Source organism: Nicotiana attenuata, chromosome 6, assembly GCF_001879085.1.
Source record: "Nicotiana attenuata strain UT chromosome 6, NIATTr2, whole genome shotgun sequence".
Taxonomy (NCBI): domain Eukaryota; kingdom Viridiplantae; phylum Streptophyta; class Magnoliopsida; order Solanales; family Solanaceae; genus Nicotiana; species Nicotiana attenuata.
In genome coordinates, this window is record NC_031994.1 from 68,534,066 (window position 1) to 68,545,920 (window position 11,855).

The following is an 11,855-nucleotide window of genomic DNA, read 5'->3' on the forward strand; positions in this document are numbered from 1 at the left end:
TGCTACTCGTTGGAGGTCAAAAGCGGCCAAAGTCAGGCTAGCGTTGGACGAGGAACAGATGAACAAGTTTTTCGTTAGAGCACAAGATCCGCAATATTATGAAATATTGATGGTTATTGAAAACCATAAGTTCTCTGATATCTTCAAACGTGGTGAAAGGATCTAAGAAGGCATCAAGAGCGGGATGGTAACGAACTTTGAGGCATTGCAGGCCACCAATAAAGCATTGCAGTCAGGGGGTATATCTAAGAAGAAGGACGTGGCAACAGTAATGGTCACCCAAGGACTCAAAACTCCATTCGTATACCGAACCTCCCCACTTGCATATCAAGCACCTTCACCCCCATATCAAGCACCTCCACCCACATATCAACTGTCACCTCCACCTACACCTCCACCTACATATCAACCCTCGTCCTCCAGATATTCCCAACTAGCCACTGCTTATCACACCTATAATTCCCAACCATATCACTTTCAGTCACCTCCAACTCGTCAAAACTACCCAAGACCGCAGCCTAATTTTGACTGCAGACCACCCAAACAACACACTGCCATTGCTAAACCCATCGACCAGCTATATGAAAGGTTGAAGGCTGCTGGTTACATCACTCCCATCCCTGCTGTGGCCACGGAGAAGTCACCCCAATGGGTTAACCCAAATAAAACTTGTGCATAGCATTCAGGCATGAAAGGGCACACCATCGACGAATGCCACATATTGAAGGACAAAATCCAGGCTTTGATTGACAACAAGATCATCCGGGAAAAGGAGGTCGCGCCTAATGTCCGCAATAATCCCCTCCCAGATCACAGGGGTGAAGGTGTCAATGTGATAGAAATGGATGAATAATGGGATCCGGAGGGATCAATTGGACTTATCAAAGAGGGTGATGACCCCAAGAAACCTGCAGTCACACTCAATTCCATTATAGAGCAGGTACAGCCACCAGTGGAGGTCGAGGTAACAACATCAGTCCCATTTGAAGTTGAGGTAACACCCCCGGCAGTTGCACCTATTCCATTTGAGGTGAGAGTAGGCACACCATTTACAGTGACTGTATCAACCACACCGCCTTTCAGCACCGAGGCTGTACCATGGGATTATGTGGCCGAAGCTAGAAGAAAATGAAAAACCAAGATGGGGGAATCTGGTGCTGCACAGGGGATGACTAGGACTCGGAGGGTCTATACACCCGAGCATTTAGGAGAGTCCAGTAAACATGCCTCTAACAGACCTCCCGTTATTGAAACAAGTCCAGATGACTTTTGGAGGAAAGTACAAGCAAGGAAGTATTCAGTCATCAATCATCTGAACAAGACTCCCGCTCAAGTATCTATCCTGTCGCTACTACAGAATTCAGAAGCACACAGGAACACTCTGATGAAAGTGTTGAACGAAGCATATGTGCCCAATAACATCACAAGCGGAGAAATAGCTAACATGATGGGACAAGTATTGGAAAGTCACAAAATCACTTTCCACGAGGATGAGTTGCCGCCTGAGGGTTTGAATCACAATAGGGCACTGCATATCACAATGCAATGCGAAGACTACTTCATTACTAGGGTCCTGATTGATGGAGGATCCAGTCTCAATATTTGCCCACTAACAACACCGAAGAGGTTGGGCAAAGGCCTATACGAGATACGAGAAGGGACCATGAACGTAAAGGCATTCGATGGGTCTCAAAGGACAACCATCAGGGAAATTAATCTCTGTCTGAAAATGGGGTCTACATGCTTTGATGTCGAGTTTCAGGTGCTGGACATATCTGCATCCTACAGTCTGCTATTGGGACGACCATGGATACACGCCGCTGGGGCTGTGGCGTTAACTTTGCATCAGGCGGTAAAGTTTGAGTGGAACCATCAGGAGCTGATTATCCATGGAGACGGGAGCAACCCCATTTACACCCGTCAGACTATTCCGATGGTCGAGAATGGGAGAAAGCTAGGAGGAGAAACATATCATCACATCGAGCGGGTCAATGCAATCAACAAGATAAGTGGTGGGACAGCAAGATAGCTAGCATGATGAACTGGGAAGGGTAAGAGCCTTGCACGGGTCTCGGTAAAAATCTTCAGGGCATCACCAAGCCAATACAGCCAAAGCGCCATGGTACCACTTTTGAGCTGGGATATCAATACACTTGGCAAGAATACAATGACTGGTCACCACCATGGCGAGGTCCGTACTATCCACTGGAGCAGCCTATACCGCACTTGAGTCAGACCTTCCAGCATGCCGACATCATATGGGGATCAGAGGAGGAAGAAGCACTGGCAGCCTTAAGGAACCTGTTCTTGGAGGATGAGGACCTGGACTGTTGTGTAATTATTGAGGAGGAGGAGGAGGAAGGCCCTACCATCCGAGCTGTGGAGAGAGGATCATTCCTCAAGAATTGGACTGTCAGACCATCTAAGGCCCGACGAGTCCCGGGGTAGCAAGGCTGAACAACATTGTTTTGTTTATTTCCCTTTTGGCATTTTGTTTTAAATAATATTTCCAACGTTCCAAAACGTTGTTTAAATTATTAAAAATCGCTTTTATGTTTCAATGAATCAATATTAATTATTACCATTTTTCTCTCATATCTTTATCTATACAGCACTACTATTTCCTATCTCGATGAACCAATAACTGTGACATGTAATGAGACGACGCAACGAACGGATAGTGATTCGGAAGAAGAAGGTGTCATACCCGAGGAAATTGCCAGAGAAGTAGAAGACTTTGAGAACAAGCCTAAGTCCAATATGGACAAAACATAAATAATCAACTTGGGAGACTCCGAAACTGTCAAGGAAACCCGTATCAGCATCCACTTGTTGCCACCAAAAAAAGAAGAGTACACACAGTTCTTGAAAGGGTATGAGGACATCTTTGCATGGTCATACGATGATATGACTGGGTTAAGTACATCCATTGTGTTTCACAAGTTGCCCACAAACCCAGCATGTCCACCAGTAAAACAGAAACTCAGGAAGTTCAAGCCTGACATGAGTATGAAAATCAAGGAGGAGGTTACTAAGCAAATCAAGGCCAAGGTCCTCAGGGTGGTTGAATACCCAACTTGGCTAGCCAACGTCGTGCCAGTTCCAAAGAAGGATGGGAAGGTCAGGGTCTCCGTTGATTATCGGTATCTCAATAGGGCCAGCCCAAAGGATGATTTCCCGCTTCCAAACATACACATCCTAATCGAAAATTGTGCCAAGCATGAACTCCAGTCGTTTGTGGATTGTTTTGCCGGTTACCATCAGATCTGGATGGACAAAGAGGACACTGAGAAAATGGCTTTCATTACACCATGGGGAGTATACTGTTATAAGATGATGCCATTTGGTCTAAAAAATGCTGGGGCCACCTACATGAGGGCTATGACCACCATTTTTCATGACATGATACATAAGGATAATGAAGTATATGTGGACGACATCATCATCAAATCCAAGAAAGCCACAGATCATATAGCCGACTTGAGGAAGTTTTTCGACAGACTACGGATATACAACTTGAAACTAAACCCCGCAAAATGTGCATTCGGGGTTCCTGCCGAAAAGTTACTGGGGTTCATTGTCAGTCGCTAGGGGAAAGAATTGGATCCGTCAAAAGTCAAAGCCATCCAGGAGCTGCCACCACCAAAGAGTAAGAAAGATGTTATGAGTTTTCTAGGACGGCTAAACTATATCAGCCGGTTCATAGCCAAGTCCACAGTTATATGTGAGCCAATTTTCAAGATGCTGCAACTAGTTGGACCGAAGATTGTTAGAAGGCTTTCGACAAAATCAAGGAGTACTTATCAACACCACCAGTCTTGGTCCCGCCAGAGCAAGGTAGACCCTTGCTACTCTACCTTGTAGTATTAGATGGAGCCTTCGACTGCGTTCTGGGGCAGCATGACGAGACAGGGAGAAGGGAACAAGCTATCTATTACCTGATTAAGAAGTTCACTCCATATGAAGGGCGGTTCTCTCTATTGGAACGAGCCTGTTGCGCTCTGACCTGGATAGCTCAGAAGCTGAGGCATTACTTCTATGCCTACACAACATACCTCATATCAAGGATGGATTCCTTGAAATATATCTTTCAGAAACCCTTGCCCACTGGCAAGTTGGCTAAGTGGCAAATCTTTTTCAGCGAGTTCGACATTTTTTATGTGACTCAGAAAGCAGTCAAGGGACAGGCACTGGCAGATCATCTTGCCGAGAACCCCGTGGAAGGAGAATACGAACCCCTAAAAATGTATTTTCCCGATGAAAAGGTGCTATTCATAGGAGAAGATATTGCTGAGTCCTACGGCGGTTGGAGAATGTTCTTTGAGGGAGCGGCAAATTTCAAGGGAGTCGGCATTGGAGCCGTTTTGGTATCGAAAACTGGCCAACATTATCCGGTATCTGGTAAACTCAGATTTCCCTACACCAACAACATGGAAGAGTATGAAGCCTACATACTAGGGCTCAACATAGCCATCAACATAAATATTCAGGAGCTGCTGGTAATCGGTGTTTCAGATTTGCTTGTGCACCAGGTACAAGGAGAATGGGCCATCAAGAATTCCAAGATATTGCCATATCTGCACCATGTGCAAGAATTGAGAAGGAGGATCACGAAGATAGAGTTTCGGTATGTTCCCAGGATTCAGAACAAGTTTGCCGTTGCACTGGCCACTTTGTCATCCATGATACAGCATCACGACAAGAACTTCATCGATCTGATCCTAGTAAGGATCCACAGTCAACCGGCGTATTGTGCCCATGTTGAAGAAGAAACAGACGGGAAGCCTTGGTTTCACGATGTCAAAGAATATTTGGCAAAAGGAGAATATCCGGAGCATGCAAATCATACTCAAAAACATACACTTCGGAGGTTGTCCAACAATTTCTTCCACAGCGGAGGAACCTTGTACATGAGAACTCCTAACTTGGGATTGCTAAGGTGTGTTGACACAAAAGAAGCTTCTAAGCTACTTGAGGAGATACATGCTGGGACCTGCGGCCCGCATATGAATGGCTTTGTCTTGGCCAAGAAGATGCTTAGAGCCGGTTATTTCTAGATGACCATGGAGACAGATTGCGTCCAGTATGTCCGAAAATGCTAACAATGTCAAGTACATGCCGATATGATAAAAGTGCCAAATGAGCTCAATGCAACAAGCTCACCTTGGCCATTCGCCGCCTAGGGAATGGATGTCATTGGTCCAATCGAGCCCACCGCCTCAAATGGGCATAGGTTCATCTTGGTAGCTATTGATTACTTCACCAAATGGGTCGAAGCAGCATCCTACAAGGCGGTAACTAAGAAGGTCGTACCGATTTTGTCTGCGACCGGATTGTTTGCCGGTTTGGAGTTCCAGAATCAATCATTACTGATAATGCCTCCAATCTCAACAGTGATGTGATGAAGACCATGCGTGAGACTTTCAAAATCAAGCACAAGAATTCCACAGCCTATAGACCTCAGATGAACGGAGCTGTAGAAGCCGCTAACAAGAATATCAAGATGATACTGAGAAATATGGTAGAAAAGAACAAACAATGGCACGAGAAGCTGCCATTCACTTTATTGGGATATCGTACCACAGTCCGCACATCAACCGAGGAAACTCCCTACTTACTGGTTTATGCTACTGAAGCTGTTATTCCCGCTGAAGTGGAGATCCCTTCTCTGAGAATCATACAAGAAGCTGAGCACAACGATGCGGAATGGATAGGGAGCCGTTATGAGAAGCTAACCCTCATCGACGGAAAAAGGATGAATGCAGTGTGTCATGGGCAGCTCTATCAGAACAGAATGTCCAGAGCCTTCAACAAAAGAGTCAAGCAGAGACAGTTCAGACCGGGGCAGCTGGTGTTGAAGAAGATCTTTCCGCATCAGGACGAAACCAAAGGGAAATTCTCTCCCAACTGGCAAGGCCCTTACATGGTTCATAGAGTATTGACAAGAGGAGCCCTCATACTTGCAGAAATGGATGGAGAAGTCTGGCCAAAACCGATCAACTCAGATGCAGTCAAACGATACTATGTGTAACTATTTATGTTTTCACAAACTGATGTAAATTGAACTACGCTTGACCTGATTCCCGTTTAAGAGGGGATACATAGGCAGCCCTATGGGTTCGGTCACATCATAATAAAACTTTTATTTCCCCCAGAACCAGAAACTGAGGCAGAATTTTGAGGAGGACCCTCAAAATTCCGGAGCAAGTCCAGCCAACGCCATCATATGCCAGAAAGTCAGAAATCAATAAGAAACTGGGGCAGAATTTTGAGGAGGACCCTCAAAATTCCATAAGCAGGAGAGGTCGCAATGTCTCGGATCGTGTCACAGTCACTGGTTCATCTAACCAATTTCTAAATAATATATTTTATTTACGTCTTTGAAACGGTAACACTTTCACCGTCTTCTCCGGCAAACCCACCGGCAAACCCACAGCGACGCCGACAGTCGTCCAGGGAAGTACCCGTCCTCTCTCTCTCTCTCCTCTCTCTCCCCGCGTCCCTCTCTTTCTCTCTCCTCTCTTTCTCCCTTTTCTCTCCTCGCGCCCCTCTCTTTCTTTCTCTTTCTTTTAACCCTAGCAGCAGCTAGGCCGGCGACCGGCGACCCACCGGCGCCGTCTCCTCTTTCTTCTGCTTTCCCGACCCAACCAGATCACCCTCCTCTGTCTCGAACCGGCACTATTTTCTGGCGACCGCTCCGGCGATAGCCCCCTCCTTTTCTAGGTCCCGTGGTGTGTTGTGCGTGTTTCAGGTAGCACTTTTGGTGGCTGTTTGGTGTCGGGTGAGAGGTGCAAGGGCATCGCAGAGCAGGCCATTTGGCAGTCACAAAGGGCTGGACGTACGGGCGAGTAGAACAGAGCATCACCGGGCGCATCAAGTCTTATTTCCAGGTTCTTTCCATCGGGAGTTGGTACCTCCCGTTTTCTCGTCTCTTTCTCTATGTTAGTTAGTTTGTGGCTATTTAGTTAGCATCACTTTAAGCATACTATAGAATTTTTGTAGTTGCAACCGGTATTCTCTAGTTGGGGTCCGTGCTAGTGTTTTCCGGAGATTGTCGTAGGTATAGTGGCTGTGGTGTGGGATGATAGAGTAAGGTCATGTCCTCGAGGGGTGCCGGGGGAAAGTAGGGGGTGGGGAGGGGGTCAGGGGTTGGGACGAGTGGAAAGGAGGGTAAGGGGAAAGAGGGAGCTTGTAGATTGAGGATCGGGTCGTGGAACATAGGCACGTTGACGGGTAAGTCTATTGAGTTGGCAAAGATTCTCCAGAAGATAAAGGTTAATATAGCTTGTGTCCAGGAGACTAGGTGGGCGGGGACGAAGGCGTGGAATGCGGATGGGTATAAGTTGTGGTACTCTGGAGTCGTTAGGGGTAAGGATGGAGTGGGTATCTTGGTGGATAGGGATCTTAGAGAGTCTGTGGTTGAGGTTAGGCGAGTGAATGATAGGCTAATGTTTATTAAGCTGGTGATCGCTGAGTGCACCCTCAATGTCGTTAGCACTTACGCGCCGCAAGCGGGCTTGGATGAGGAGGTTAAGAGGCGCTTCTGGGAGGGCTTGGACGAGATTGTGTGTAGTATTCCACCTACTGAAAGGCTATTTATTGGAGGGGATTTTAAAGGCCATATTGGGGCGGCTGCTGATAGTTATTGCGAGGTACATGGTGGCTTTGGCTTTGGGGATATGAACGGAGGAGGTACTTCGTTGTTAGACTTCGCTAAGGCTTTTGAGCTGGTGATTGCGAACTCGAATTTTCCGAAGAGGGAGGAGCTTTTGGTTACTTTTTGGAGTTCGGCGGTGAAGACTCAGATCGATTATCTTTTCCTTAGAAGGTGTGATAGAGGGTTGTGCAAGGATTGCAAGGTTATCTTGGGAGAGACCCTCGCGACTCAACATAGGCTCTTAGTGATGGACATCGGCATTATGAGGAAGAAGAAGAAGAGGTATGCTCGTGGCCGACCGAGGATTAGATGGGGAGCTTTAACCAAGGATAAAGCCCAGGAGTTGGAGGGGAAGTTATCCGCTATGGGTGCTTGGAGGAGTAATGGGGACGCGAGCACTATGTGGTCGACGACGGCGAACCTTGTGAGGGAGGCGGCGAGAGAGGTGCTAGGTGTATCGAATGACACAGTCCAAGGCAAAGTGGAGGCGAAGAAGGTAGCGTACGCGAAGTTAGCAGGGAGCACAAGCGAGGAGGAGAGGAGTGCGAATAGAGAGAGGTACAAAGTGGCTAGGAAGGAGGCAAAGCTGGCGGTCACGGAGACTAAGAATGCAGCGTTTAGCCGTCTATACGAGGAATTAGGGGAGAAAGGCGGGGAAAGGAAGTTGTTTCGGCTGGCTAAAGCGAGGGAGAGGAAGGCCCGGGATCTGGACCAAGTAAGGTGCATCAAAGACGAGGATGGTAGAGTATTGATGGGAGAGCCCCAGATCAAGCAGAGATGGCAGACGTACTTTTATGGTCTTCTGAACGAGGAGGGGGACCGGGATATAGCGCTAGGAGACTTGGGGCATTCGGAGAGTCTACGAGATTTTAGGTATTGCAGGCGCATTAAGGTGGAGGAGGTCGTGGGGGCGTTGCGTAAGATGAGTAGGGGTAGAGCGACCGGGCCAGATGAGATTCCGGTTGAGTTTTGGAAGTGTGTGGGTAGAGCAGGATTGGAATGGTTGACTGGGTTGTTCAATGTAATTTTTAGGACGAAAAGGATGCCGGATGAATAGAGGTCGAGTACAGTGGTACCGCTGTAAAAGAACAAAGGTGATATCTAGTGTTGTAACAATTATAGGGGTATCAAGTTACTTAGCCATACCATGAAAGTCTGGGAGAGGGTGGTGGAGGTGAGGGTAAGGAAGATGACGTCTATATCCGACAATCAGTTTGGGTTCATGCCGGGCCGCTCCACTACGGAAGCTATCCACCTTACTAGGAGGTTGGTGGAACAGTACAGGGATAAGAAGAAGGATCTGCATATGGTGTTTATCGACTTGGAGAAAGCGTATGATAAGGTTCCTAGGGAGGTGCTCTGGAGATGTCTTGAGGCAAAGGGCGTGCCGGTAGCCTACATACGAGCGATCAAGGACATGTATGATGGAGCTAAGACTAAGGTTCGGACGGTGGGAGGCAACTCGGAGCATTTCCCGATTGTTATGGGATTATCACCAAGGCTCAGCGCTTAGCCCGTTCTTATTTGCCTTGGTGATGGATGCTTTGACACACCATATTCAAGGGGAGGTGCCATGGTGTATGTTGTTTGCTGACGACATAGTTCTAATTGACGAGACGAGGGCCGGTGCTAACGAGAGATTGGAGGTTTGGAGACAGACTCTCGAGTCTAAGGGTTTCAAATTGAGTAGGTCTAAGACAGAGTACCTGGAATGCAAGTTTAGCGCTGAGTCGAGGGATGTAAGGGGACGTGAGGCTTGGGCCACATGTCATCCCCAAGAGAGATAGCTTCAGGTACCTTGGGTCGATGATTCACGGGGACGGAGAGATCGACGAGGACGTCACCCACCGCATAGGGGCGGGCTGGATGAAATGGAGGCTTGCATCTGGAGTCTTGTGTGACAAGAAAGTGCCACCGATGCTCAAAGGAAAGTTTTATAGAGCTGTAGTTAGACCGGCCATGTTGTATGGGGCAGAGTGCTGGCCGGTTAAGAACTCCCATATCCAGAGGATAAAAGTAGCAGAGATGCGGATGCTGAGGTGGATGTGCGGGCACACTAGGATAGACAAGATTAAGAATGAAGATATTCGGAAGAAGGTAGGCGTCGCCCCTGTGGATGACAAGATGCGGGAGGCGAGGCTCAGATGGTTCGGGAACGTGCAGAGGAGAAGCCCCGATGCACCGGTGAGGAGGTGTGAGCGGTTGGCCGTGGTGGGTACGAGGAGAGGTAGAGGGAGACCTAAAAAGGAATTGGGGGAGAAGGTGGATCGGTAGGACATGCGCGACTGCTCATTTCAGAGGACATGGCCCTTGATAGGAAGGCCTGGAGGTCAAGCATTAGGGTTGTAGGATAGGGGAGTAAAGCTTTCCTTACTTCATTCCGGGGGTGAGGCGGGGTTGGATTAGGATTGGCCTTAGATGGCTTACAGTGTATGTGGGACCCACATATTCTGTTGTTTGTCTTAGCCTCGGGCCTTAGTTTATGTTACTGTTATTGCATGTCATTCATCTTTCGGTTTTTATGTTTCTGTTACTTTACGATTTCTACTGGAGTTACTAATGAATTCTCTCCTCTTGTTTTTTCTTTATTTTCGTCTTCCTAAGTCTGAGGGTTCTATCGGAAACAGCCTCCCTGCCCCTATCGGGGCAGGGGTAAGGTCTGCGTACACATTACCCTCCCTAACCCCACTATGTGGATTCTACTAGGTAGTTGTTGTTTGTTGTTGTTGTCTTTGAAATATGCACTGCTTGCTTGTAAAATGACTCTGTTTAGCCAACGTTACCCCAATGATTTGAACAGGACCTGCGGACCAAGCAAATCAAGCGAAGCAAGCCGACGGAGGCACCAAAACCGACCCCCCCTTTACATTAACTCACGATTTTTCTTTGGATGCAGGAGAGAAGAAATATACATGCCTCCAAGTCACAATCTTTCATAACAACCGTGACACTGAAATCTATTACCAGCTAAGAAAACCCTGCTAATCACCTGCTGTTTACCGTGAAAATGGTAATAAACAATTAAATTGATTATGAGTCTAGAAATACGTGATCTATTTTTATGCTTGTTGTTAAGCGGTGGATGCTAAGTAAAAGGTTAGAAATTGGGATTATATATTAGAACGGTATGATGGTCGAACCAAACGGTTGGGATCGGGGTCTCGAGCCGTCGATTGCAAGGCCTCCGGGGCTGAGCTGGATGGCTGATTTGGGGCAATCGAGGGAGAGGTAACAGTTACAAAAGCTTTGAAGGGGCCCTTATGACCAATGACAAGCAATAAATGAAGAATAACAAATAAAAACACGATGAATGTAAGCAATAAATAAAGTAGTAAATCAAGAGAATATGTTACAGAGCAGAGAGGGATGTTCTTGTGTCTTTTGTATTAAGCAACAGATTCCCTACAAATGACAAGGGTTCCCCTTTAATATATGAGGGGGAACATAGTAACAAAAGCATTAATTACAAAGATATGGGGCAGGTATAGCTACTCAATGCCCTGATACGGGTCAAAGCTAGACCTCTAGGTTTTGTCAGCCCTAGTCAGTGCGCCTAGGGAACTTCCCACTTTTTTATCATAGATGTCGAGTTGCACGTCTCGAGTTGGCGATCAATGTCCCTTCACGGTGAATCTCGACCGTAGTCCCGAGCCTTTGGAGAGCTTTGCTTACGAGGCATTATAATGGCCGAAAATTGGACCTCCGATTTACTGCATATAGATAGTCCCACGTTCTTAGAGTGGAATGATAAGAACGACTTTGATATCCATCTCTCTGAACTTCCCGCAATGATGTCATTCTTATAATGTAGGCCTTTGAGATAACAAAGGCGTCCCGTCGGTTCATCTTTTCAGTGTCATTCAATACACTATTGATTCCTGTTCTTCAATGCAATAATGTCGCCGTTGATTCGGCTCCCAAAAATGCATTGATTGCGCCTGCTGATACGTCTTTCAAGGGCATTAATGGGGCTGTTGGTTACGCTGCCAGCCCTTATAAATGGAAACCTCCTGGAACCATTTCCTCATTCAAGTTTCTTCCAATATCCTTCCATTCCTTTCTTTTCTTTATACTCATCCATAGTTATCTCCCATGTTTGAGGCCCGTGGCCTTAAGGTCACATGGTGTCGTTCTCATCCATTAGGCCACGGCCTTTTTCCAGGGCTTTCCGTCACTGAGCGAGATCGGCGCTGACCCG

General features: G+C 47.1%; 1 pseudogene; it reads left to right on the forward strand.

The window, feature by feature from the left end:
- On the forward strand, positions 1,142-9,931 carry LOC109227933 (annotated as a pseudogene).